Source organism: Uranotaenia lowii, chromosome 1, assembly GCF_029784155.1.
Source record: "Uranotaenia lowii strain MFRU-FL chromosome 1, ASM2978415v1, whole genome shotgun sequence".
Classification (NCBI taxonomy): domain Eukaryota; kingdom Metazoa; phylum Arthropoda; class Insecta; order Diptera; family Culicidae; genus Uranotaenia; species Uranotaenia lowii.
The window spans coordinates 88,370,625-88,397,580 of NC_073691.1; the positions used below are offsets into that span (position 1 = coordinate 88,370,625).

General features: G+C 38.1%; 1 protein-coding gene across 1 annotated transcript in view; it reads left to right on the forward strand.

The window, feature by feature from the left end:
- Nucleotides 1–8,668: 8,668 nt before the first annotated feature.
- The window catches only part of LOC129751191 (irregular chiasm C-roughest protein-like), a 156,298-nt gene continuing 138,010 nt past the window's right edge, over nt 8,669–26,956 (forward strand). The window contains exon 1 of the mRNA XM_055746560.1: nt 8,669–10,209. The gene's annotated coding sequence lies outside the window, so the exon portion shown is untranslated. The remainder of the gene's footprint in view (nt 10,210–26,956) is intronic.

A 26,956-nucleotide genomic window follows, 5' to 3' on the forward strand; every position in this document is an offset into this window, starting at 1 on the left:
AAGCGCCTTAAGCGATCTTCGCCATGGCAGGTGTCACCACAGTAGGTCGGCGTCCCCCACCATACCGTTTTTTTGGCACTTCCGGTCTCCAGGTATCTTTTAACTGAACTGAAACTGAAGATCAAATTAGCGCTGCTGTCACACGATTGCCCACCGATGTGTTAAATCTCGACGTGTTTGTTGTTAGCGAGGAAATGGTTTTCAAGGCTATAAAAAATTGAGGTACTCTACCTCAGCTGGACAGGATGGAATATCTGCGTGTATATTAAAAAAGTGTTTCACTTTACTTGTGAAGCCCCTTACTTGTATTTTCAACCAGTCCTTACAACAACATCAGTTTTACTGCCACCTGGAAAAGATCCTTCATGGGCCCAATCTTTAAAAAGGGTGATAAGCAAGAGGTGCGCAATTATTGAGGTATCGCTAGCTGCCTGCTCGATGGTCTAAGAGAGAATCGTCAACGATGTTATGTTTTCAGCCTGCCGGAACTGGATTTCGAACAATCAACACGGTTTTTTTCCGAAACGCTCGGTTACGTCAAACCTAGCAGCAGCCTAGCATCATTCTGCATATCCAACATGGATTGTGGCAAACAAATCGACGCAATTTACACGGACATCAGTGCGGCATTTGACTCAGTGAATCACTTAATTTTACGTTTAAAGTTATAACGCTTGGGATTATCTAAGAGATTATGCGCCTGGATCAGAAGCTAAGTAATCGTCGTCTTGCTGTCAAAATCGGATCCTCCGAATCTCCAGATTTCATTCCGACTTCAGGGGTACCACAAGGAAGTAATTTGGGCTCTTTATTGTTCACCCTGTTCTGTAATGATATTAACATGCTGCTTGTTGGATGCGGAGTACTCATGTACGTGGACGATTTGAAAATTTTTTGATCGTTAACAGCTTGACAGATATTACAGCGATTCCTCGATACGGTTGTAAATTGGTGTGTTGTTAACCTACTGGCCTTAAGCGTCTCTAAGTGTTGTATCATAACATTTGGACGAAAGAAACATCCATCTTGGTACGACTACAACATCCAGGGTGAATTTCTACTTCGTGTTGATCAAATAAAGGACCTTGGCGTTGTTTCGGATAGTCATATGACATTTAAGCGTCAGTACTGTGCTACACTTGAAAAGGCTAACCGAATGCTGGGATTTGTCATACGTCTGAGTAAAGAATTTACAGATCCTGTTTGTCTACGAGCTCTGTATTGCTGCCTGGCCCGTTCAATCTTAGAACCTGCAAATATGGTGTGGTGGCCATTTGAAACTACATAGGTAACGCGTTTGAAGCGGTTCAACGGAAATTCGTTCGTTATGCTCTGCGTGATCTACCCTCGAAACCTGCCACCTTATGCACAACGTTGCGCTTTGCTTGGCCTTCACACGTCAATCACTATTTGTGGCGAAAATTCTCTGAAACGAAATCGACTGTTCTTGGATACTCTCCCGCTGTAATATTTATGCCCCAGAAAGAGCTCTGCGAAACCGTGACTGGCTTTCACTGGAATCGAGAAATACACGCTATGGCAGCAACGACCCCTAACGTTCCGCAAAAATTAGCCTCTTAAGCCATTACGCTCTCTTTGATTTTAATGTCTCAACTGCAACATTTAAACGCTTGATCGAATCTACCTCATTAGAAAACTCATAATGTACGTTTAGTTAGACCTAGTTTAAGTAAACCATTAAGACACTTACGTCAGATGGTCTTTTTTATAAACAATAAACAACTGTACGGTATACAAAGCTTCTGCACACACTTCTAACGGACAGCTCACGAACTCTGTCCTTTTGCCGTTTGCCAGCTAGGAACAAAGCAACCACAGCGCTACGTTTCGAAATCCATTTTCCGGATAACACCTGATTGCAAAAGTAACACTAACATAGAATGATAGCTAAGACTTAATGTAAACAAAGCGACGAGGGGTCGTTCAATACTGTTTCGTGAGCAACGAAATAATTACTGTTGAAGTACTGTAGCAGTTCAATTGCCGGACCCTGTAGAAGCGGCAATCAAAAACATGAAATCCAACAAAGCATCGATATCATCCCTGCTGAAATTCTGAAAGCCGACCCTGCCTTGTCAGCAACAATGTTGTAATGTCTTTTCACTGACAGTTGGGATACTGCAACATTCCCGAACGAAGAAGACCTGACAGAGTGCGGTAACTGGCGATGCATAACGTTGATCTTTTTTTATTAGTTGATCACCCAGGTGGTAAATCCTTTTTACGGATTGCATTCCAAGGCACGGCGAGCCACCGCGTCCCCCCAGTTTGCTACTCTGGGTCCATGGGTGCAATTGGACGACTCATGATACTATGTACCCCTACGCCATAAAATCCACCTGGGGCCTCTGGCCATAATTCCCATCCGGACCGAGCAACGAAGGCTTTACCCATGATGGGAGACCATACTCGCGCAATGCGCTCCACGGCAAATACTCGTTTTATTCGTACTACACCAGCAATCTCAACCACTCTTTGCCACGATTCACGACTTACGGGTTGGCAGTCCGTTAGCCGCTACTCGTGACTCGAGTCCCACGTATGGCCTCTTGTCACAATTTGAGCCGTCTTCGCCCGTCTCTCCTCGTGACTCGAGACCTTCACTCGCTCATCCTCTTGACACGATTCGAGAGTGCGCTCATTCACCTCTCCTCGTGTCTTGAGGGTCCTCGCTCAAATCGTCTCTTGACCCAATTCGAGACGAGAACGACTCGCCTCTCCTCGGGTCTGGAGATAACCACACATCCCGCTTTTTCTCCGTCTCGACACTTCGAGACTCATCCTGAGGCCCATCCAATGGGCGCCACATATTACGGCACAAGGCCCCTCTGTCTGTCGTGAGTCGATCGTATCCGCGAATTGGGGCCAGGAACCTCCCCAAAAGGCAGATCGATCGAAACTCGCCAAACATTTGGTCGTCCCGCATATCGGGGTCGCGACTACCCGATACACGTTACGACCCCTCCCTCTTGCAACTGAGCACTGGTACCAGGGTGCCCAGTCACACCACGTTTTGTCACCCTCGGCACGCAGCTCGTCGCAGCTGACTGTACCAAGTGTGACGTGTAGTTCTCTTGGCCGTACATCTACAGCTGGTCAATTCTGTAGACACGTTTCCACTCTGCACCACGGGGAGGTAGAACTACGTCGCAGAGCGCATAACGTTGATCTGTACAACCCTCAAAGTACACTGCAAAGTAATCCCGAACAGGATCCATGAGAAAATAAGCGCTACCCTCCGACGGCAACAAGCTGGATTTCGTCCGGACGATCATATGTGGACCACATCACAACGCTACGAATAATACTGGAACAAATCAACGAAATCCAGGACTCTCTTCAGCTGGTATTCGTTGAATTCGTAAAAGTATTCGATTACCTTATTTTGATCGCCACGGAAATCTTATTTAGTTTTTATCTGAGTTGGCATTTCGGCAAGTTTATAGAAACTTCCGACCGGGCCGGTCGGACGCAACCTCATGTGTTCGACCCATCTGAGCTGGTTGTGGGTAGCAATGTGGCTTCATCGTCACTTGATACAAACAACCAGCTGTTGCTTGGCAAAGAATCACACAGGTAGTATAATGCTGTTGATAAAAACAATGCCCTAGTTCACATCTTCAAACATCTATTCGTTTCTTCTACCCAAAGCGCTCTAGCTTTGATCTATCCACCTAGTAGTTTCATCTTCTTTCACTAATTCTACTTAGTTAAAATTAAATAAAAGTATTGAAAAAAAAGACATACACCGTCTTAGCCGACTTAGGCTTTACAGACTGAATAAATGACGTGGACAACTTGAGATTAACATTTAACACCCAGTACCGAGATGGGAATCAAACCCATGCCATCAGTGGTCTAGCGATTACCGTCCTACCACGCTACCCACTCGACCACCGAGACCTACGAGACGTACGTAGTATTCGACCGACTGAACCACGAAAACATCTGGGCGGCTCTTAGACGACGAGGAGTCTCAAGAAAGACATCGAAACCCGGATCACAAAAGTCCGATTTGCGTTTGCGAGTTTCTGGAACACCTCTCTACGAACGAAAACAGGAATCTTCAACTCAAACATGAAATCCATATTATTTTAGGGGCGTGAAACTTGGTGAACATATGCGGTAACTACACGAAAACTTCAAGTATTTGCGAATCGCGGAATATCAGCAGCGCTTGGTGGCCTGCACAGCAAAAATTATTTCATGTAAAATTACGCAAATGTCCTGTAACAAAAAGGAACAGGACATTAACCGTAATTTTACAGGTCGAAAACATGATTACGTGACATTTAATTTTTAGTGTAAAACTTTTTTACAGGACATTTGCTGTAATAATCAATGAATCTTCGTTAACTTTCAAGGAAAACAATTCAAAATTACAGTTTTTGTTTATTACAGGTGATTTATTTTAAAGGTTGCAGTTTTCAGTGACACGTAATAGTCAAACTTTTTTTCTGTGTGGCAACTGGATGTCAAACGAGGAACTACATCGCCGGTGTAATCAAAAGGCGCTAGAAATCGAGATTCGGAAGCATAAGTGTAGATGGATTGGCACACGCTGTGGAAAGATGAGAACGAGATTTGCAGAGAGGCGCTTGAATGGAATCCAGTAGGACATCGAAGAAGAGGCAAACCCAGAAGAATATCCGCCGAAATCCGAACTGTCGACGAGAATCTTGACTGGGACCAAGTGAAGACGCTGGGTCCAGATCGTCAACAGTGAAGGTCTTTTACCACGACCCAATGCGCCAAAGAATCATTAAGTACAGTGAGGGGCAAAATAAAGTGTCCAACTCATTTTTTTTTCAATTTCTTTTATTTTCTGGTTAGAATTCAACGAAAACGCATCGTAATCATTTTTTAAATATTGTTTATTATGTTCTTTTCAATTTTTGTTAATGTTGCGCTGTTGCACAGATTTTCGATGGGGTTCAGATCAGGACTTTGTGGGGGCCATTCAAGGGGTTTGATGCGGCAGGAACGGGAAAATGACTTCATCAGATTGGCCGTATGCTTCGGATCGTTATATTGCTGTAAAACGAAGCGCTCTTCGAGGCCCGTCTTGATGAGGGATACCTCGAGGTTTTCCCGCAGAATATTAGAATGTGACTCAGCTGTCATGATTCCGTCAATTTTTACCAAATTGCCCACCCCACACCATCACGTCACCTCCTCCGTGCTTGACTGTTCCTTGGATATGGCGATCTTGAAGCTCCTCACCCGACTTGTGCCACATATGATCCCGCTTCTTCCGGTTAAATAGCTCGAATTTGGATTCGTCGGCCCACAAAAATGTTTACCAGTACTCGAGCCGTTTATCGGCGTGTTCCTTGGAATGATAAAAAAAAAATTTGGACACTTTATTTTGCCCCTCACTGTATATAAGTACGGAAACCAGGCAGCTGACAACGAGGATAGCTGAAGTGTTGTCAATCGCTCTTATCAGCGCATCTCCAATAAGTTGCGCCTTATGACTCCCCATGCTCTCAACATTTATTTGCCATTTTTGAAAATCAATAGTTGTTTATTTTATTCATTTTTAGGAAGATGTTTCAAAATCATTATTTTATTTACGACTTTATATAAAAGTTGCAGTCAGTGGTAGTTATTGAAAAGGTTGTCCTATGTTCAATGTTTACTTTTGGGCTCGAACTCACGGACATAGGCTCAGGAAGGAACTGACTTGCCAATTGAGCTATACCAGAAGCCATCAACCGTTAATTTTAAAACAAATATTACACATTAAGCTGTCCAACGGCCGGCATCCCGAATATAATCCTAATATTCCCCCCTAATACTGTACGTCTCGGTGATCCAGCTGTTAGCGTGATGGCATATATTTCACTTAGAACTCGGTGTTAAATGTTAATCTGAAGTTGTCCACGTTTATTCAGTCTAAATCCCTTTAACCACTGATATAAAAAAAAATCTGTTAGGTGTTAAAACAAGGTTCATTACGTTATTGGAAGCCATTTAATTCGAGTGAAAATTTAACTTCATGGAAAAGCAAACTTAATTACCATGTAAACGCAAAACGAACAACAACTTGACACCTACGTAACAAATCCAATTCGACTCATTTATAAAAAAAAATAACCGGTACCCCAAAACGTTTCCACACCTGGTCCGGTCAGGCAAAATATAGATTCTTGCTTGCACTCATTCCACGAAACACATCCTATGACCCTCGGCTCACAAATATTCTGACCAGCAATGTATACAAACATTTCCGCTGCCTTTCTTTTCCTCTCTGGGGTTTTATTTTCTTCCAACCAAACCAAACCGCACCATGGCATCGCAACCGTAATTGGTCATAACAACTTCGTCCGTCGTCGTATAGCATTGGACTTTGTAGCGCCACTTTGCGTCCTCTTTTCCGAAACTGGACCCTGCTCCAATGGCGCTGCAACGTTTTTGGTAGTGACACGCGAACCGATTCCTTTCTTCGCCGGTGAACACATGAACACAGCAGCAGCAGTTCATCCGGGGTGTTCACTCTCTGGTTTTGCTTTGGCTGGTCATCATCGATGATGAGAACAAAGTCATCATCATCGTCGACAGCACGGGAAGAGAGAAATCATTTCCAGTTTAAAAGGCAACGAAGTCAGTGCAGGCGTTTTTCGGCATTGAATATCTGAGATTAAAGTCAAACATATTTCTTCATTTTCTCGTCCCTTTTTTCACTTCGGGTGCTTCTGCATGTGCTGTGCCCAGTGATGCCACATTTCTATCGGTATTTTGAAACCCAAAAAAATCTTTTATCGGTATGTAAATCCTAAAAATCGGTATGAAATTCGGTATTTGAGGTGGATATTCAAAAATGCTTACATTTTCAACTTCCTAACGTATTTTTCTTTAAATAGATGCTTGCAATAAACAGCAAGTCGAGGAACTCTTATGAATGATCATTTTTAGTTCAAAACTATCTGACTAAATATGTTTTCGCAAATATTATTGCATTTTCCCCATAACTTGGTTCTAGGTAACACTAGTTTACCCAAAATTACGGTTTTGAAATTCTAACAGAACTTTATATTTGTTATGACTTGTACATTTTTTTTAAATTTTAAAACTATCTGCTTTTGCTGACGAAATCAAAAATCACAAATGAAAATTCAGCAGAAAATCCGAAATAAGTGTTTCTTTCCAGTACTCATAACTGAATGGAAATTTATTTTAAAAGTTACCGTTTGATAAAAGAAATAGGGGCATGGCGATCACCTTCAGGTTACACGTTGGTTAGGCATATAAATTAAGTAAAAACTTGAGCCTTTGATGTTTGGCTAAAGTGGGATGTAAATTTGATAAATTCGATAAGGCAATAATAGTACCAAGTCAACCTAAAGGAAACTTTAATTTAGTAAGCACTAACAAATCCAATTGCTTTTTAACGTTCGAGGTAAATATGGGCTCAAGTTAATGTTCTTCGTTTTATTGATGGATTTTCGCCAATCTGGCCAATTCAGCTTTTAGTATTAGATATGAACTCTAGCGATTAGAAAAATAAATGATTGCAGAAAGTTAAGAGAGTTGTCGCTTCATTTTTTTTTATAGCCAATAAAAAATTAATTTTATTTTATGAAAAATCACGCATTTTTCATATGAAAGTTCAAGAATTTTATGCTCTAAAAGAAGGTGTTTTTTCCGAAAAAGACTAAAAAACACATAGTTTTACTATAGCTGAAACCCATTTTGCCTGGCGTGGTCTTCAATTGTGCGATCTCTGCAGTTTAGGTACTTATGATACAATTTATTTGGCTAAAAAGATACAGAAGGATTGAAAATTATACCGATGATGTTTCATACCGTGTATCTGATTGCACTTCAAATCTCGACATACCCCATATGGCGAAGATTTGAACAAGGATTATGATTATATTCAAACGGTGTATGTATTTCCTTGAAAGTTAGCATCTCAGGAGACAAGAGCGTTAATGCGATCGTCAATTGAAATTAACCTTAAGGAACTTCTATTGGCAGTCGCAGAAGGTCAAATATCAGCCTTGAGCTTGGTCCATTGGCTTTGAGGTTGAGTACCATAATAGTGCATCATTTGACAGAACAAAGGAACAAAACAGCGCGAACAACTGAACGAACTATTAGCGTGAGCCGTGGGGATCTTTGCAGAATATTTTAAAAGTTGTACAGATCAAAGTTAAGCCACGCCAGCTACCGAACTTTGTCTTCTTTCTACGGGACCTTTACGAGGATAGCTTGAATGAAGTGGAAATGTTGAAGTAAAATGAGTTTTGAGTTAAAATCTTAAAAATCGGTATGAAATCGGTATGTTTTGCCAAAAATCGGTAATCGGTATATACCGATTCTTGGTCAAAATTTTGCTCAAAAATCGGTATAAATACCGAAAAATCGGTATGTGTGGCATCGCTGGCTGTGCCGTCGTCGTGGATGAGGTAGCTTATGATGATGATGATGCTGTTGCTGTTTGATTTGTTTGTATGTTAAAGTTCGGCTGCCATGCCACGCGCAAGCTCTTCGTTCGGGTTTTGCTCGGCTCACACCCGAAGTGTGATGCTTTCCGACGAGTTTGAACGACCGGTTTTCTCTTGCTTCTTGTGCAAGTCAGTGAGCCAAGTGCTGTGCGTGTTTCGTTTCGGGATGTTCAATGTTCATGTATAGGACGACGACTGGTTTTGGATGGGTTTTTCTTGCTCGCGAGCGCGGGTTGACGCAGTGAAAAATCTGGAGCATAATTTAGTTAGCATACAACAGTCGTCGCAGGCGCGTACTTTCGGCGGACTCCGTTTGGTGCGATACCAATTGTGTTTATTAGTCTCTCCAAAAAACCATCCCAAATCCTGATGTGCTTAAGCGTCGAGGAGCGCTGCGAGTACTAGTGCATGACAGGACCTCACCAGCCAGATTCGTGATATCGTGGATTTTTTCGGGTATTGGGTTCATTTTTTTTCCTTGTATCGGTAGGAGCACCCCGATAGAATAAATCAACAACGAAGATTTGTTTTGCTGCCGATGGTGTGCAAAAAATATGTGGGCAGACAGGTTGTGAGCACCGCGAGGAACGTCAAGAATCGATTTAATGTTTTTGTTTACGAGGTCCCAGATGGGACAAAAAGCGCAGTGTGGTGAGAGCGCCTTTAAGTTCGGGGAAATTATGTGAGAAACCCCAAAGTGGAAAAAGGTTAGGTTGAAGGAAGAAAATAAAAACTAGCAGACAGAGCTGGAAGGAAACTCTCCTTGCCTAAAAAAGGGATCCGGTGGTATTGTGGCTCCGTTGAAGTTCTGAACGGCGAAAGTCACTAGGAACCCGTATGTGTCACTGTCAATATTTGGCCTCTATGGGTGACCGGGAGAGAAGCGGAAGAAAGCCGTAGTGTGGAAGACAAAATATTTGCTGGCACTAAGCGAGAGCAAACATAAAAGGAAAATTGAAGTTCTGGCCGAATCGAGCCTATGTGTGTGGCATACAGCCATCCTGAAGAAGCACAGTGAATCCTTTCCCGTGAGGCGCCGAGGTGAAGAATCAAATGTAACGTTGAAGAAAAGTTAGACATAACCTGCCGAAAAATTGAAGGTGAAAATTTAACCGCAAGCCAAAGTTGAGGAGAAAAAAAACAAAAGTTTACGATTTTTTGGCGCTTATTTACTGCGGGTTTTGTGTGTGCGGATTTTTTTCGGAGGATTTGTGAAGGATCAGCAGACCTGACAACGGTGAGGAAAATCACGCTGCGGAAGAAAAAGTTACAGAGTGAGGTTCTGGAACGAAGCGTCAGGATGGAAAGAAATTAGAATACCAAAGCGCTACGGATTTTTTGCCATGTGGAAAAGTTAACCCGGTTTTGGTGGACCTGCGACACGCAACGAAGATTTTGCAGCAAAAAAGTGTAACTGTGCCAAACGAAATTGAAGCACTGGTGACAGCAGCAAGTGCCAATGAATGTAATAATACGCCAGAATTATAAGTGAGATTTACAAGTGTGTGGAGTGTGAGAAAAAATACCAGGATATCCAGTCCATTCAATCCCTGTGCATGTTGGGAGTTGTAACGTGTCTTAGCTACGACCAACCAAATGATTGGATAATTGAATTCGGTTCGAAGAAGATTACGGTCAACCGAATCCATCCAAGACTGACCGGAAGGGTCTGCCGGAAAAAGGAAAAACATACTTCGGAGCGGCAAATCCCTGTCTAGAAGCGATTGACGTTGAGGTATGTGAAAGCATTCTTATACCCTTCTCAACTCAACAGTATTTCCGTCCTCAACTACGGCTGTGTGGCGGGTGGTTTGGTTTGTGATCCACTATAATGGTCATCGACCGCCCCTTTTGTCGAACGCTATACTTTATTTTTCCCTATTTTTTGATCGATAATGTATCGAGACTGGACATCCGGGGCCAGACCCAGCACCCGGGGTGATAAATTATTGATGATGGCTCAAACCTTCCATGCCACTGGTACTTGTACGGATCCATCCAGATCGATACGTCCGCATGTACCTATATCGGACAGTGTTTGTGCTGAGTTGGGTCATTCGACGGTGCGGTTTGCCGGTCCCAGTCCAGTCCAGCTAGTAGGGACTGATTTCGATGTGGTACTTCGGTGAACCGCAATGAGAGTGGCTGGCATGGATCAAAGTGGGACGACATTTGCTGCGGACTTTTGATTCTCCTCCACGCGTTTCTAGTTAGAACTACGCCACCACCGTCTAGCTAGCAGCATGTTTGGCCATTTCCAGAGGATAAAACTTTCGCGTCGTCGTGTCGGACATGGTTCCGTGATTGTTAGTGATATTTTTTTTTCGTTGCTCCAAGTGGCGGCCATATAGCTGGGGAATATAATTAACATTTGTCTTGCCACCTGGCCCCGACAAAAGCGTTTTGGTACGTGACAGAATCTACTATCTACTACTACTGGAGGACAAAATATGTACACCGTGCAGTCTATTAAATGGAGCATGTTCGAACGTCCCCGCGCCAAAGTAGGAACAGAAAATTATACAACTGTGTTTCTCTCAGAACATGCCTATAATACCACGGGGCAGCTAGTTTTATTGAAAAGCTTAATTAAATTACGCTAATTTCTATGGTCAAAGCTGCCCAAGTTGATCGAAATCACTTGCACGAAACCGTAACCGATCCCATTTCGATTCCAAAATCTCGAATTTTCGCCCGAAGCGTAAAGTCGGCATGGCGGCGTATCTCATTGCTCGGCACATTACGCTTCATTAATTCGTTTGATTATTATTATAAATCGACGCTGTCAATGGCGGAACTTGTCGTTGGCTGGCTGGCTGGTGGGCTGTCGAGGTGTCGCTGGTGACATAAATTCGACTCGTCTCCAGAGAGCCAGCCAGCGCTAACTAAACAACATCCCACCAGATCAGCCGAGATTTGCCACATATCATTTGCCGCCGTGATGTTGTTGGAATGTAGCTACATAAGTACGTAAATATATGAAGTGCGGGCAAAATTTCACTTGGAAACCGCGCCGTGTCTGGGGACGCTAATGTATGCATGGGTGTTTGCAAATATAGATTGGAAATCAGTGCGCGACACCACCGGGAAAATTGCTGTTCCTGCAGAAAAGCAGCGAACGTTCGTCCGTCAGAAGGCTAGAAGTTGAAAAAAGCTACAGAGCGATCCCGGAAAAGGTAGATTGAGTCTGGCATTTTTATGGGTAGGCACGCATATTAAAGTGCGGTGACAAACCTTGACATTCGTGTTATTAGAAAAATGAAAATTTAACCGATAGAATTCAGAACGATAAATCGTGTAAATTTAGTTTGTTTCTCACCATGTTCCGGAATTGGTGATCTTTTTTCAAAAAATAAAATAGTTTAAGTAAAAAAATTCTGATTGCAGTCTTATTGAAGCTTATGCCTGGTCCTTAGTTTTGATGGGAAATGTTTTTCACAGAAATAAACCAGACTGAACTGAACTACACGAACTTGATTTCGAGAAAATTGAGTTCAAAGTTCAGATCATTACCAATTGGTACCTTTTTATAAAATATCTTATTTCATCATTTTCCCAACAAATTTAGACTTTTTTCAAGGTTAATTCAACAGGGTATCTACTAGCAAATTGGATTTTAATAAAGATATGTTTACACTCAGTTCCCTCTGGTCGAACCAAAATGTTGAAAAAATGGCAGCATGGCAGACCATGCTATATGTACTAGACAAAATGCTCTGAACTTAAGTGCCTACTAATAGGCGCTTTTTAGACAGCAGCCAATGAGTATGACTGATGCTCGAAAAACTGCATTTTCCGTTGAGCCAACCCATACAAATTTCCCACTTTCTAGATGAGAAATATTTAAGATTTAACCTTACCGATTGTGTTCTGAAAGATGGTTAGCAACAAAAATAAGCTTCTATTATCATTAAAAGATAAAAATGCTACCATTCCATTAGAAGACATGGAAAGAAAAATCAAAGGACACAGTTCGGTCTGGCTTAACAAAAATGTATACAAATGCTAACGATCCGCAACATGGAACATTTGGCCACTAGAGCGTAATTCATCATTAAAAAAATCAGTTTTCAGTTCTTACGAACTGCAGATGGGGATACTTGATCTCCTTATTTTATTTTCACCATAACTTTTTGGAAGAATTTAGCAACTTGTCGTCTTTTACCCTTTCTGACAGCTTGTAACTTCAAGTTTCGATGATTCAAAAATTAGAACGATACTTTAAACCTTAGATTAGGGTTACCATACGTACTATTTTAAGAGTACATGTACTATTTTTCGATCGAGAAATGGGCGTACTCTTCTTTTTGTGAAATTTTACGAAATGTACTCTTTTTATGAAGAACCTTTTAATCAGAAAAATTAAATTTTTTGTTTCAGTTGAGGAAGTGTGATTTATTCATGTTATACAAGAAATACGAAAGAAATGCCAATTACCAAAACTTTCAATACCTTACATAAATATCCCGTTTTCATGAAGGCATCTCTGAATCATAATTTACAGTGAGCGCAATAAGCGCCTTTGAGTATGCAATAAACCCCCAAATATTTGTCAAAGAGCACAAATTCAGTATATTCTCTTTCGAATAATCCAAATAAGGAGAGCTCCTAACTTTTCCCCAGTCATGATTCGAATAATGTTTTAAGTGAAAATTTATAATTGTCATGTTCGTCAAACCTAAGATTTCCAGAATTTAATTTTCGGGTCGAGCAAATCCGAGCATTCTTATCCAAAACCTGGCACAATCCAGGCGTTGGATTTTAAAACTTTTAATTTAAAAACCGGGCAATATCCGAGCAAATCTGACCTAAATACAAGCTTTTCTGTTGAAAATTCAAGTGAAAAACGAGCACAAGAAAAAAATTACATTTCCAAACAAATTTTTGCACATATATTTCGATAAATCAAGCTCAAAAAATCATGAATTATATTAAATAATGTGGCTTTGGTTTTGAATTTGTATAGATTTTGGATAAATTTGGGTATTTTTCTTCGATATCTGGGCAACCACGCCGTGCCAGGCTTTTTTTTTTGAAAACCGGGCAGACTCAGATAAAATCAGGCAATCTGGAATGCTTAGTCACGTCATACCTACTACTTCCAACAAATTAGTAGTATTTGGATTACTTTAAATTAGATCTTTCTTTTTTTATGAATTATTCCTTACTCTTGAAAAAATACAATTGTACTCTTTTTAGCATAGCGGCATATGGTAACCCTACCTTAGATGAACGAGAAGTATTTTCGTGGGAGTAAAAAAAATGCGATTTTTCTGAAGTTAGGGGAGACTTGATCTTTTATTCAGAAAGCCCTAATCCTTTTATAAAAATCAAACAAAACCCCAAGATAGAATGTTAATTGACTATTTTGGTCATGTTTGTTCTCATTTCCCAGTTTATAGCTGACAGAAGAAGAAATTTTTATAATTTTGTCTCAACGCTAATGACATTGCATACTTAAGGGCGCTATTTTTTTATAATTAAGAGAAAAGACAATTGTTGGATAAATATTAGTTTTTGGATAAATAAATGATAATCTCATAATCAGCTATGATAACAATCAATTCAAAAGAAGAATATGCCGTTCTGAACTCTAGGGATCAATTATACCCATAATCACCATTTTAGAAAACTTTTTCTGAAAAAAGTTGAGAGCTTTCCATTGCTTTAAAAATATAGCATTATGAAGTTCATATTACACTCGAACGATTGATCTATTGGAACAAATATTTTTTTCATATTTTTTCCATATAAGGAACATTTTAAAGTTATGATAAAAGATATTCAACTTGTGCAATTTTTCAAAAAAAGTTCATTCACTCAAACAATTTTGTTAAAAAAAATTTAAACTGCAAGCATTTTTATTTTGCTCTTTTTGGCACATTTTTCTAGAACATTTGATCTTTGTAAGACAATTCAGTTTCGAGAAATAGCTGAGGAATCAAGTATCCTCAGGGATCAAGTATCCTCATTCTCCCCTAAGGTGGCTTTTAGCACACTTTGCATAGCGCATTTTTGCCGATTCCACTGCCTGCAACATTGAATGTTTTCAAAAAAATCTTAAAAACGAAAAAATGTCCTGATTTTCATAGAGTAGGTAGTTTAACATGTTTTGCCGCAACCCCTACAAAAGATACCTCATTTTTTTTTCAATTTTGCGTTCAGTTCGGTCTGGTGGAATCCCGACCCTTAGAAACTAATTTCAAGTTCTTGTTTCTCAGACTGTGTCTTGTAGAATAATTTTCTACAGGAGGTAAAAATAGTGCAATATTTTATTCGTTTTATATGGTTAATAGGTTTTATTTTTTTGATACTCAAAAACTAAGAGGGATCTCAAAAACTCAAAATTTCATTACTCTAACAATGGCTAGTGGAGCAAATCTCACACAAAAAAAAATCCAGACGGATAGATGTTCCATAATTTCGAAATTAACAATATTCTATGAAATTCTACTTTCTCAAATTTCACTTCTGCAAATGAAAAAATTGCCCATCGAGATCGCCAAAGTGTAATCGCTTTCAGTAAGACAGCAGAAGCAGTAGTAACTAGTAGAATATACGCAAATAATTACCCTATCATTTTACGGTCGAAAGAACAGACACGTTCCCCCCGAGCCTTCGAGCTAACAAGGAGAACACGTGGCACAAAATAATGCGTTTTGCAAGAATAGTCAATTGGTTTTTTGTCGTTCTTGGCGTTGCTCAATAGTGTATAATAAAACAACACGCGGAGTATCCGTGTGTGTTTTTTTTTTCTCAGTGAGTTTAAATTCCCCATCCAAGAACTGTTAGCGAAAATCGTTCAGGGAGAAACAGTTGATAAAAAATATCCTTCGAGATACTTCATCTACAAGGCCATCGGTGGAGAAAGTTTGTTCACCGAAGATCGCAAAGAAGGGAATATGGGATGTTTAAACCCTTCCCGAGAACGATAAGAACAAAAACTAAAAAAATGAATTTCGCATAACTAGGACTATCTGGAGGGTGGTCTTGTGTAAAGTTTTAATTTAGTTGGAAATTGCAACTAAGTATGGTTGAACGTACACAGTTGAGTAAGGACCATTCATACACCGAAAAAAAAACCGAAACTTTAAAGTTATATCGATCGTCAAGGGTTCTTGCTTGCCCCAAGGAGGAAACGGTTGTTGGTTGTTGGGCAGCAGAAATCCAGCAGACTGTGAAACGCAATCAAGAAGTTTGCGGCGCGGTTCAACAAATCTTGCGAATCCGTTTCAAGCAAGTTGATAACAGGGAAAGCGATGTTTGAGCATAGAGCACACAATATCAAACGAACCAAAAAATATCTAAATTAAAATCGATGTTTCCGATTTTGCGAAGCGTGCAATATCGAGCTTCGGTTCGAGAAGCAGGAACATTTTAAAATATTGAATCAACAAAAAATTGCCGTAATACCTTGAATATTTTATAGTTGAGAGTTGAGATCTTTGAAGCCAAGAAAAAAGAAAGAAGTGACATATATGTAGTTGGACAGGACATGGAAAAGCGTAGTTTCTCCATGTGTAGGGGAGAATCACATTTTTATCATATCTTTTTGGGAAAATTTTGCAGATCGTCGTCTTTTGCATTTTCTGATAGCATGTAATTTCAAGTTTATATGCTGCAAAAGATCGATACATGATCCCGTAGATGAACTAGAAGCGTTTTCGCTAGACTAAAAAAACTGTAATATTTTGAAAGTTACCGGAGACTTGATCCTTTAATCAGAGTGCCCTAAGCTTTGGCAAAAATCATGCAAAATCTAAAGATAGAAGTTCTATTGACATTTTTGCCCATATTAATTTTCATTACACAGTTTACAAAAGTCAGACAAAAAAATCTAAAAGTTTGTCTACTACCCTCTATTCATTGCATACTTTGAGGGGCAGTTTTCTAATTTAATTATTATTCATTGGATAAATTTTCGTGCTAAGCAATGATCAACATATATCCAGAAGAAAAATTACTTTCTTAAACTCGAGGGATCAAGTGATCCTATAAAATACATTTTGGAAAACTATTTCTTAAAAAAATAGAGTTTACTATTGCTTTGAAAAAAAAATGGCATTAAGAAGTTCATTATTTTGTATTTTTCAACCTTTCATTTCATATAGTGACAAATTTGTACAGCTTTAGTTTGAAAATAGGTAAAAGATGCATTTTTTTTAATTTGAACTTTATTATCAATTCAATTCAATGTTTGAAATATTTTTAAACAAAAATAAAAAATCATGAAATGAAGAGTTAACAAAATGTCTGAAAATACCATATAAGTCTCTGATTCACCCTTTTCTGGCGGTGTGATCGGACTCAATTTTTGCTTGGGACCTTCTGATGGGCCTAGAAAAAAGCTTACCAGCTTACCCGGACTTGCCCGGATATTTAATTGAAAATTAGGGAAAAGTTCGGTCCGGATTTCGTTGAAAAAAGACCGGATGTTTTCGGGATTCATTCCAATTTTTGCAAAATCAAGCATCAACCTCAAAATGTCTCAAATTTTTTGGATAAAGTTTTACTGAAATAAACATTGACCATTTTATGGAAGCACGAAATAGCATTCAAAATCTGTTAAGTCTTTCGATGAAAAATGATGATTCAAAATTTTCCATCTTGAATTTTGTTAAAAAGTTCTTGGGTGATGGTGAAACTTGCCCGGATATTGGCTATCTATTTATTTATTTATTCCGCCAAACAGTGTAGGCTACATATATATAATAACTTAAACCTAGAGATTACAATGTTCAAATAAGCTTAATAATAATAATTTTTCTTTACATTTACAAAGTCAGGTTCTTCGGTGCCTGTTACCGTAAAAACCTTTTTTCAGCTGCTGTTTTGACATAGTTAAGTCTATATTCTCATAATGTTTATTATAACTATACATTAAACAATTAACAGGACTATATTTTCCATAATCAGTTCGAGTAGAGGTTATAATGAAAAGATTTCTTGTTCTTAAATGACGGCAAGGACAATAAAAGTTTAATTGATTTAGTAGATAAGCAGACTGAACGCGCTGATTAATTATGTCGTTTACAAAACAGATTGCAGCAAACTCTCTTCTTACACTTAATGTTTCCATGTTTATAAGCAGGCAACGTGATTCATAGCTAGGTAATTGGTTCTGAGACCATCCTAAATTTCGTAAAGCGAATAGAACAAATTGTTTCTGGACTGATTCCAAACGGTTTTTATGTAAAATTTGAAAAGGCGACCACACAACGCTACAATACTCAAGAATAGATCTAACATAAGCTGTGTACAATGTTTTTATTGTGTATGGGTCTTTAAAATTATAACTGAAACGTTTTATAAATGCTAACATACCGTTTGATTTCTGGATTATTGAGTTATAGTGATCTACAAAGGTAAGTTTTGAGTCCAATATAACTCCAAGGTCTCTAATCTTGTTGACTCTCTCGACAGGATCATCTCCCAATTTGACAATTTCATATGACTGACATTTTCTTCTGGTAAATACAATATTTGAACATTTTGCCACGTTAAGTTTGAGCAGACTTTTAGTGCACCATTTGTTAAATACATTAACTTCGTTTTGAAAGATTCTAAAGTCTTCTTCGCTATTCACTTTCATATAAAGTTTCATATCATCAGCATAAATTAGCACATTTGACTGCTTGAGAAGACAAGTTATATCATTTACGTATAAAATAAATAATAAGGGGCCGAGATGGGAGCCTTGAGGCACACCAGAAGTAACGGAGATACTTTTTGAAAGTGAACCATTAAATCTAACAACTTGTGAGCGGTTCGTTAAATAGGACCTTATCCATTTCAGTAGGTGTGAACTGAAACCCTGTTTATTTAATTTAAAAATTAACATGGGGATGTCAATTCTGTCAAAAGCTTTACTGAAGTCCGTGTATAAAGCCTGTACAGAATTACCGCGATCCATACAGCTAATATTATAGGTAACAAACTCGAGTAAATTAGTGGCTGTAGATCTTCCTTTAACAAATCCATGTTGCTTTTCAGTAATGAGTGTTTTAATTTGGTTATATATTTTTGCATTCACTATAGCTTCGAAAAGTTTTGGTATGCACGATAAAATGGCTATGCCCCTGTAATTGTTTATGTCAGATTTTTTTCCTGACTTGAATATGGGTACAAGAAATGATTCTTTCCATACTTGAGGAAAAACACCTGATTTCAATGAAGAGTTAAATAGAAGAAACAATGGCATACTCAGTTCATTTACTAGATTTTTTAAAATAAGTGGAGGAATTCCATCAGGCCCGGGCCCTTTAGTGCTGTCTAAGGAAGAAATGGTTTTACATATTTCTTCAAAGGAAATTGATTCTACTACAGTAAGTACCGTTGAATCAGAGAGATAACTAAAAAACGAAGTATCACGATCTTGCTCGGAAAAACTAGTGTAAACATTTTGGAAAAAGTCGGCGAATAGATTACAAATTTCGTCGGAATTTTGACCTTCTATGCTGCCAAAGTGCATGCGAGATGGAAAACTATTATTTTTTAATTTTGTATTGACATATCTAAAAAAGTTTCTTGGGTTCGATTTTATGTTTTGCTCAATTTTTATATTATAGTCTTGGAAAGAAGTATTTAAGCGTATTGCTAGTCGATTACTGGCTTCTTGGTGTTCTAACTTAGTGACTAATGATGGATTCTTTTTCCAGTTTTTATGTGCCTTCTGCTTTTTATTTCTTAAATGCACAAGCTCTTTCGTGAACCATGGCGGATTTTTGTTATTATTTGTTCGTCGCTTTAATTTTGTTGGAACGTATTCATTGAGAATATTACCAAGAATTTTGTAAAAAATCTCCACTTGATTGTCTGTTGAGTTTTCAGCTCGGAATATTGTTTGCCAATCAACAACTTGTAATTTTGTTTTAATCATATTATAGTTAGCATGAAAAAAGTCAAACGTCTCTATAAACTCGTAATCATCTGGTAAACGTTTTTGATCAGGACATATGATTGAGAATTCGATAGCAGTGTGGAAGACCTCGTTTTTCCAAATTGGATCTGAAGCTTCTACAACACAAAAATCATCAGTCAAATTGGAAAATAATAAGTCCAGATATCGACTACAGGCATTTTTTACATGATTTATTTGATTAAGACACAAAGAAGCAAGATTATCAAAAAGAATTTGCAGTGTTTCATTATCACCACAGATCGGCAAGAGAATGCTTTCATTATCTTCATCAATTAAGAATTGGAGACTTGATTGGTTAAAGTCGCCATAAAGGTGTATTTTAAATTCGGGCTCAAAATTTGCGACCATTTCAGTAATGTCAAACAGAAACTTGTCCAGATTTTGGGATGAAGTTTTGAATTTTAGATGTAGTTTCAAAAAGAAGTCAATGAATTTCTTTGAATTCAGCCACAGTATTTGAAAACCTCATCTAGCTACTAGCTAGCATCCTCAGTGGGTAATCGACTTTGAATCTGACAAATGGATGCCATTTTCATTGATATTCAAAAAGAAAGGTTTTCGAATACTGTAGCTGAATTCAAAGGAATTCGTCGAATACCTTTTAAAATCATAGTTTTATTCAGCCAACATGTTCTTCAAACCTTCTTTTGAATATAAGTAAATTTAAAAGGCCAAATTTTGCCAACATTTTAGATAAAAAATCCCGGCCCGAACAAGTGGGGTGTGAATTCTAGCAAATTGCAAAATAAGCCTAGATCAGCCAGCAGCGTGTATGATTTTCAATAGTTGGCTAATATTTATACTTTGTTGGTGTTATATCTGTCCGATTCATAACATTTTTTTTGTCCAAAAAAGGTAATTTTCAATTAAAAAAATCAGATTTTATAAATTACACAATTCTAGACAAGGGACTAGTGGTTGAAAAAAAAAAACTTTAATACGAACCACTTAAAACTTTAAAAAAAAAGTAGAAAACTTTCGCCAAAATTCTTGAAGCTTTTATTTCTTCTGTTCGGAAGTTTTTAAATAAAACAAGAATTGAAGTTCAACAATTGACGTGCTTTTTTAAGCAAACAGATTATTTCGAATTGGGATTGAAGTAGAAGTTGCGATCGAATGCGATTCGGTCATTTCTGTGATCATGGAAATCAATCTTAAATCATGTCTTAGAGATACTGCAATTGCTTATTTTGTACAGAAATACATATTCTGTTTATTGAACAGAGATTGATCAATTTCTTGAATTTTTTACATACCATTTATTAGTTTCTACTTGAACTTGAACTGATGAATTCACCTTTCAAATGGTGTGTTAGAATTTAAATGAATTTGAAAAATATTAAATGGGTCATCATTTAATATTTTTCAAATTCATTCAAATTCTTACACACCATTTGAAAGGTGAATTCATCAGTTTCGTTTTGCATTCTTAAAAAAAATTGACCGATAATTTACTTTTTTTTACCCCTCTAGTTACGTAATCTTTTAAGAGTGCTTGTACTCCTTTTCGATAGAGAAATAGGTGTACTCTTCTTTCTGTGAAACTTTACGAGATGTATGTACTCTTTTTTCTGTTGAAAGACAATTTACCAGAAAAAATGTTTCATCCAGTTTATGAAGTTTGTGTTCCACATCTTATACCAGAATTACAACTTAGAACAATTTACGTTAATGTCCTTTTTCATGAAGGCGCCTTTAAGTCGGAATAACCAGTGAGTGCAATAAGCGCCTTTGGTTATGCAATAAATTCCCAAACAGTAGTAAATAATATGAACATATTCTGAACAAAAGCAATTTGCTTACACAAATTCGTACACAAACAAGAAGCGCACAAATCTAAAATAATGTTTGATTCAAGGCAATATGCACGTAAAACTCATTTTAAAATGCAGTAGTTTATCATGTTAAGCTGACAATAACATCGAACATTTCTGTCCCTTCGAATAATTCAGCTAGAAATTTTCAACCTATGGCTTTTCACTTTTCAATAGTTAAACAATATTTTCAAATAATTTGTATCCCAAACTGTCATGTACGTCTAATAATTTTTAAATATTAGCAGTATTTCAATGACTTAAATATTTCGGTTTTTATACTATAACGTTTATTTTTACTATTTTGGAAAAATGATCTCAAGGTACTCTTTTTGGCTTACTAAAATCGGCATAAAACCAAAGTCAATCATTATTTTTATTTGGTTTTTGCACAGAATCTTTCTAAATATGGTAAACTAAAAATCCATACTAATGGAAACTATTCGACAAGCAGTTGTCAAAAGCTACAGCTAAGAAAAGTTTTAAAACATAAGACAAAATGATCAATTTTGTAGCCTCAGAAATCCTTGGTCAATGAGCTTTTCGGTCTAAAAAAATATTGACAGTAAGGTCTAAGAGCTACCACCATTCTGGATTGATATTTTGAGGAAAAATTCCTGAGTTAGGTAGGAGAGATTAAACATAAATCCCGTCCAAAGGCGGGATTGGGAAAGGACGACAACAATCCGAAAAATATGCACAATATTTACTTTTCATAAAAGTTGAAATATCTCAGTAATTTGTGGAACAATTTAAAACAAAAACTTGTAAAAAAATATAGCTTTGGATCAGTGTTAATATGTTTTAAAATTTGAAAAAAATTGGTACAACCGAAAAAGTACTGAAAGTCAAGTTCCTTAGCCCCTGTGGTTATGCAATCTCAGGAAAAATTGTCCAAAATTTTTCTCATCTATAGAATTTTTCATATAACAAAAGTTGTTTGTAATCATAAAACTATGCTTTTGTGAATTTTTCAGCAAAAAAAAATTTGAGTTCCAGAGGGTTAATAACAAAAATGTACTTTTCGATGAACTCTTCTAATTTTTCTCACTTCAAAAAAACTACGTTTCGTACCCAAGAAGATGGCGAATCTGCTTTCAGGATGTCAAGGCGTTTGTAGCAAATTTTATAGTTTCGGATTAACAAAAGGTTTTTTTAAGATGTGACGCAAAGAAATTCAGAGCGTTTTTAGGACGCACTCTAGAGAAAATAGTGAACAAAAAGTTTGGATTCTCTTTGAACTTTTGAAGACACGTTTAATGCTTTTACCAGAATTAAAATCAGTTGAGAAACAAAGAAACGACTACGGGGTTAATGAAACTATGTGACGCAACGAAAACTGTTTTTAGAAGTGGAACAAATTGTTTGTTTGTATAACGTTTTCGTATTGTTATTGCGTCCAGCAGGTGCACATTATTGTACTACACACATTGCATACTTTGAGGATGTAAAACGTAGAATTTTACGTAGAAAGTTACCTCTTAAACCATTATCTTTAACTTTTCTATTATAACTCTAATCGATGTGCAGTTCGGGGGAAATGTGTGTCATAAAATAAACTTAAACAAAAATCACATTTAAAACAAATCGATAAAATTGTCATAAATAAGTTATTGATGTTAAACCATGCAGTGCTACCTTTTCCAGGAGCAAAACCCTGTTGCAAAAAATTCATGTAATGTGACGCAACAAAAGTAGATGGCTCGTATGAAAATTCATAATAATCGTTTTCACACAATTTCGTCAAATTTCGTCGTTAATCCGAGCAGAAATCTTTGATACCGTAAGCAATTTTGAAAACGCTGAAAACTTGCGTAATGTGATGCAACGGAGGAAAAAGGCTTTATCTTTTAAACCTCTGCATAGAAAACACTTTTTTGGTTGCAAATTAAGGGTTAACTGAGAGAAAAAGAAAAAAAGAAATATTAACTTGTGCAAAACACGATGATATATGTAGGGGAGATCCACTTTTATTATTTTCGTCATATCTTTTTCTAAAATTTTTGCAGCTCGCCGTCTTTTGCCTTTTCTGACAGCGGGTTATTTCAAGCTCATATGCTCCAAAAGTTAGAACGATACATGAGCCCGTAGATGAACTAGAAGCGTTTTCATGAGACCACAAAAATTTTAAAGGAGATTCGATCCTTTAAAAAAAGTGACTTGATCCTTGGAAAAAATCTAGCAAAATCCAAAGATAAAAACTTGTATTAGTTCTCATTTCACAGTTTGTAAGTATCAGACAAAGATAATTATAAAAGTTTGTCTACTACCCTATTTCGATTGCATACTTTAAGGCGCAATTTTTGTTCTATTTGGCAGATTTTTATAAAATATTTGATATTTGTAAGACATTCCGGTTTCGAGATATAGGGAAGGATTCAAGTATCCCCAGGGATCAAGTATCCTCATTCTCTCCTATAGTTAATCTGCTAAAAAATTTGTACAGAAATGATTAAAAAGTTCATCTTCTCTGAATGTTGGCTTTAAAATCTGAATCATTGTAGACTTCCCCCCAATCGAGTTAACATGTCAATTCGTTTCGAAATTGTGCACCTGCACAATGCTCTATTTTCTTCCCGGTGAACATGCAACATGAAACTTTCCGATGTATTGTTTCAACAGGCCGAGAGTCGTAAATTCCCCAAAATGAGGTTTACTGCATTAGGCCGAGATAAAGTTATTACGGTATAGCATTCGGTAACTTTAGACTTTAAGAATTGACACCATCACCGTGTTGGCCTTTGGCATTCGCCCCAAACCAATGATATATGAGCTGCAATTTCGGAATCCACTACCGGGGGCCAGCTAGCATCTCGAGAAGAACTAATCGCCGCGACCCTGCTACAGACGTTCGGACAAATTACAGCCCCCGTATCCGAGTCGCGCCGCGCCCCGAAAACTGACGAAAGCGCACTAATTAGAATGATGGAAATCACCAACCGTCGACGCCCCCTCCACAGCCACACTTTTGTTGAAAACTGAGTTAGGGCCCTTTTCCAAGATGTCTCGCAACCGAATAAATGGCTTTCTCAAACTACAAAAATTACTGACCGTCGTCGGCTCGTTAGCATTTGAAAAGAACAGAGTGTCTTTCTCTAGACGGCGGCGGCGGCGGCGTTCATGTATGGCAACATCCGAAAGGCACCGCGTGGTTTGGCCGAGATATGAATGTTCCATTTTTTATTATGGACCTGCTCAGAAAACCATGTCAAATCATGTCAAGAAGTGGAGGTCCATTTTTCCCAGAGCTAGCCTTTTCTTCCTAAATGTTACAAACGAAACGGCCGAGGAAAATGCCAGACCACAAAGTGCCGTTTCAAATGGTCGTATCCAACAACACCACGCACGCATAGAGAGTTATATTTAAAGTACACTCAAGGCAACAGATCGAAAGTGGTTGACGGTCCGAATGAAGAGCGGGGAAAAAGTCTTGGTCATTAAAAAAATTCTAATCATCTTTTATTTCTCTCTTTGCCCGCTTCGCGGTCGTTCAAAAGTCGAAAACAGCGCGGTTCGATTCCACCGATCGTCGTCGCATTTTTTTTTTCTAATTATAGAGTCGCTTCACGATGCGCCGTCGCGCGAGATGAAACGTGCTCACATACTTACAGTAAAGCGAAACACGCCGCGACGCGACCCAACACGCAAATGTCGCACTGTCACTAAATTGTACTGCGATCGGGCGTTGACAGAATCGTTGAACGCTTGCAGCCAGACGGATTCATCATTATCTAATTAGTTTTATTGTAGGTTTGTTGTTTTTTTCCACGTTCGAGCCATCATGGAAAAGCGAGTGTCACATCGATCGAATTCCGTCTGGCCAAAAAAAGCTGTCGGAGTTGAATGTCACTCGCACTTTATTTTCACATGCATGGAAAATCTTGGTGCTCCCGGGTGTTGAACTTTTCTACGCCGAGCAGATCTGTTCTGTTCCATTTCAAAACATTTCGTAACCGTCCGGGTTTTGGATGTATCTATCTGAAATCAATTCGAGCTTGAAATGCTAACAGCAATAATTTCGTAACATTTGAAAAAAAATATTGCAGCGAAAACCGTTCTCGAGCAGTGCATGAATATCTCAAGTGCTGTTTTGAGTAAACAACGTATGTTTGATATGTTTCAATTATCATTCTAACAAAATTATTCAAAACTATTGACAACCACAAATTTTTAATAAAGGTTTTAAGAAAAAACGAGTACGGCTATCGAAGAGTTGATTCAAGCGAATTTTAGCTAATGTTATTGCGTGATATCACGCGACTTTTCAGCGTTTAACGGAAGCGGAATTCAACGAAATTGTGTGAAAAAGATGACCTATTATGAAATGACAAAATCTTGTCATCCAGGGCGGTCTTCCGAAAATCAGGACAAATACTGATTTATCAGGACACTTGGCACCTCTGGTTCCCTTAAATGTCCCCAGAGGTGCCAGGTGTCCTGATAAATCAGGGTTTGTCCTGATTTTCGAGAGACTGTCCTGATTTTTTAAATTGTTCAGATTTGTCAACTTTTCAAATGTACTGAATAGTCATGATTTTCAAAAATATGTTAACTTTGATTAAATTTTTATCAGGATATCGAACAAATCTGTAATAAAATAACTAAGCCACCAATAATCTTTAATTCAGATGATCTTCAAATGGTGTTTTCCATATAAATTGCAGGCTAGCCACCCAGTGCATAAATAGAGGCGTCTTTAGTACCTGTATCTCGCCTTTATTTATATTATTTAAGCAGAATTTGTGGTCTCCTGAAAAGGACTGTCCTAATTTTTGACAAAACGACCTGGCATCCCTGAATGTCATAGTCATGCCATGGGTGGCAAAACTCCTCAGATCGGCTTGTCCAGTGAAAGAGAGTGCAATTTTTTTTCGTCTGCTCCCCCAATCGATGCGGGGAGAGATAAATCGCACTGAAATGGGGAGTGAGATTGTCAACACATAAGAGTGAGCGAGAGCATTCATATCCGCTGATGAAGAGAATTCCCTTCTCCGTAAAAATCTGTTGCGCAATGTGCTGAGGAGAATTCGAGAGCTAACTCAGTTTATCCTCGGTACGTTCACGAGAAAAGATGCTACTTTACGAATCAAAGCTCCCAGCGGTGTCCTGATTTTCTAGAAGCCGTCCTGATCTTAATTGCAATTGATTTTGCTATAAAAACAGTTTAACCTCTTAAACCAATGGTAATCTTCGGTTCAGATGATATTTGAACGGTGTTTTTCGGTATAAACTAAAAGCCACCTAACTTCATATCTCTTCTGCTGCATAAATTAAGGCGTATACTGCACCGTTATTTCGCCTTAATTTATGCAATCTAAGAAGAGCTGCATTTCATTTCCACCAATCTACTGGGGTCCTGAAAAATCCTGGTTTTTGTTCTTCGCGGTGTCCTAATTTTTTGATGAAACCACCTGTCACCTATTTGCATCTGGATTTATGTACAACAACGAAACGCTGTTAAAATTTCATGTATTTTATTTTCTGTTTTAATGTTTGCACGGCCGCTCGTCGTCTACCAGTCAGTGTGTTTTGGGACCTTTGAACTTTGCCTACCGAAAACCCTCTCTCATCACGAAGAGTCACGACGAGAGTCCTGGTGCCATTTTTTTCGGTTTGCTTCTGTTCCTCGCTTGCTGCATTACTACTGTCTTCCCAACCCGTCATTGCCTATATATAGGCGCAATTGATGCCCGGATTTTCCAGAGTTTATTTTTTATGAAATTTCATTCTTTTTTTTTCAGCCGAAC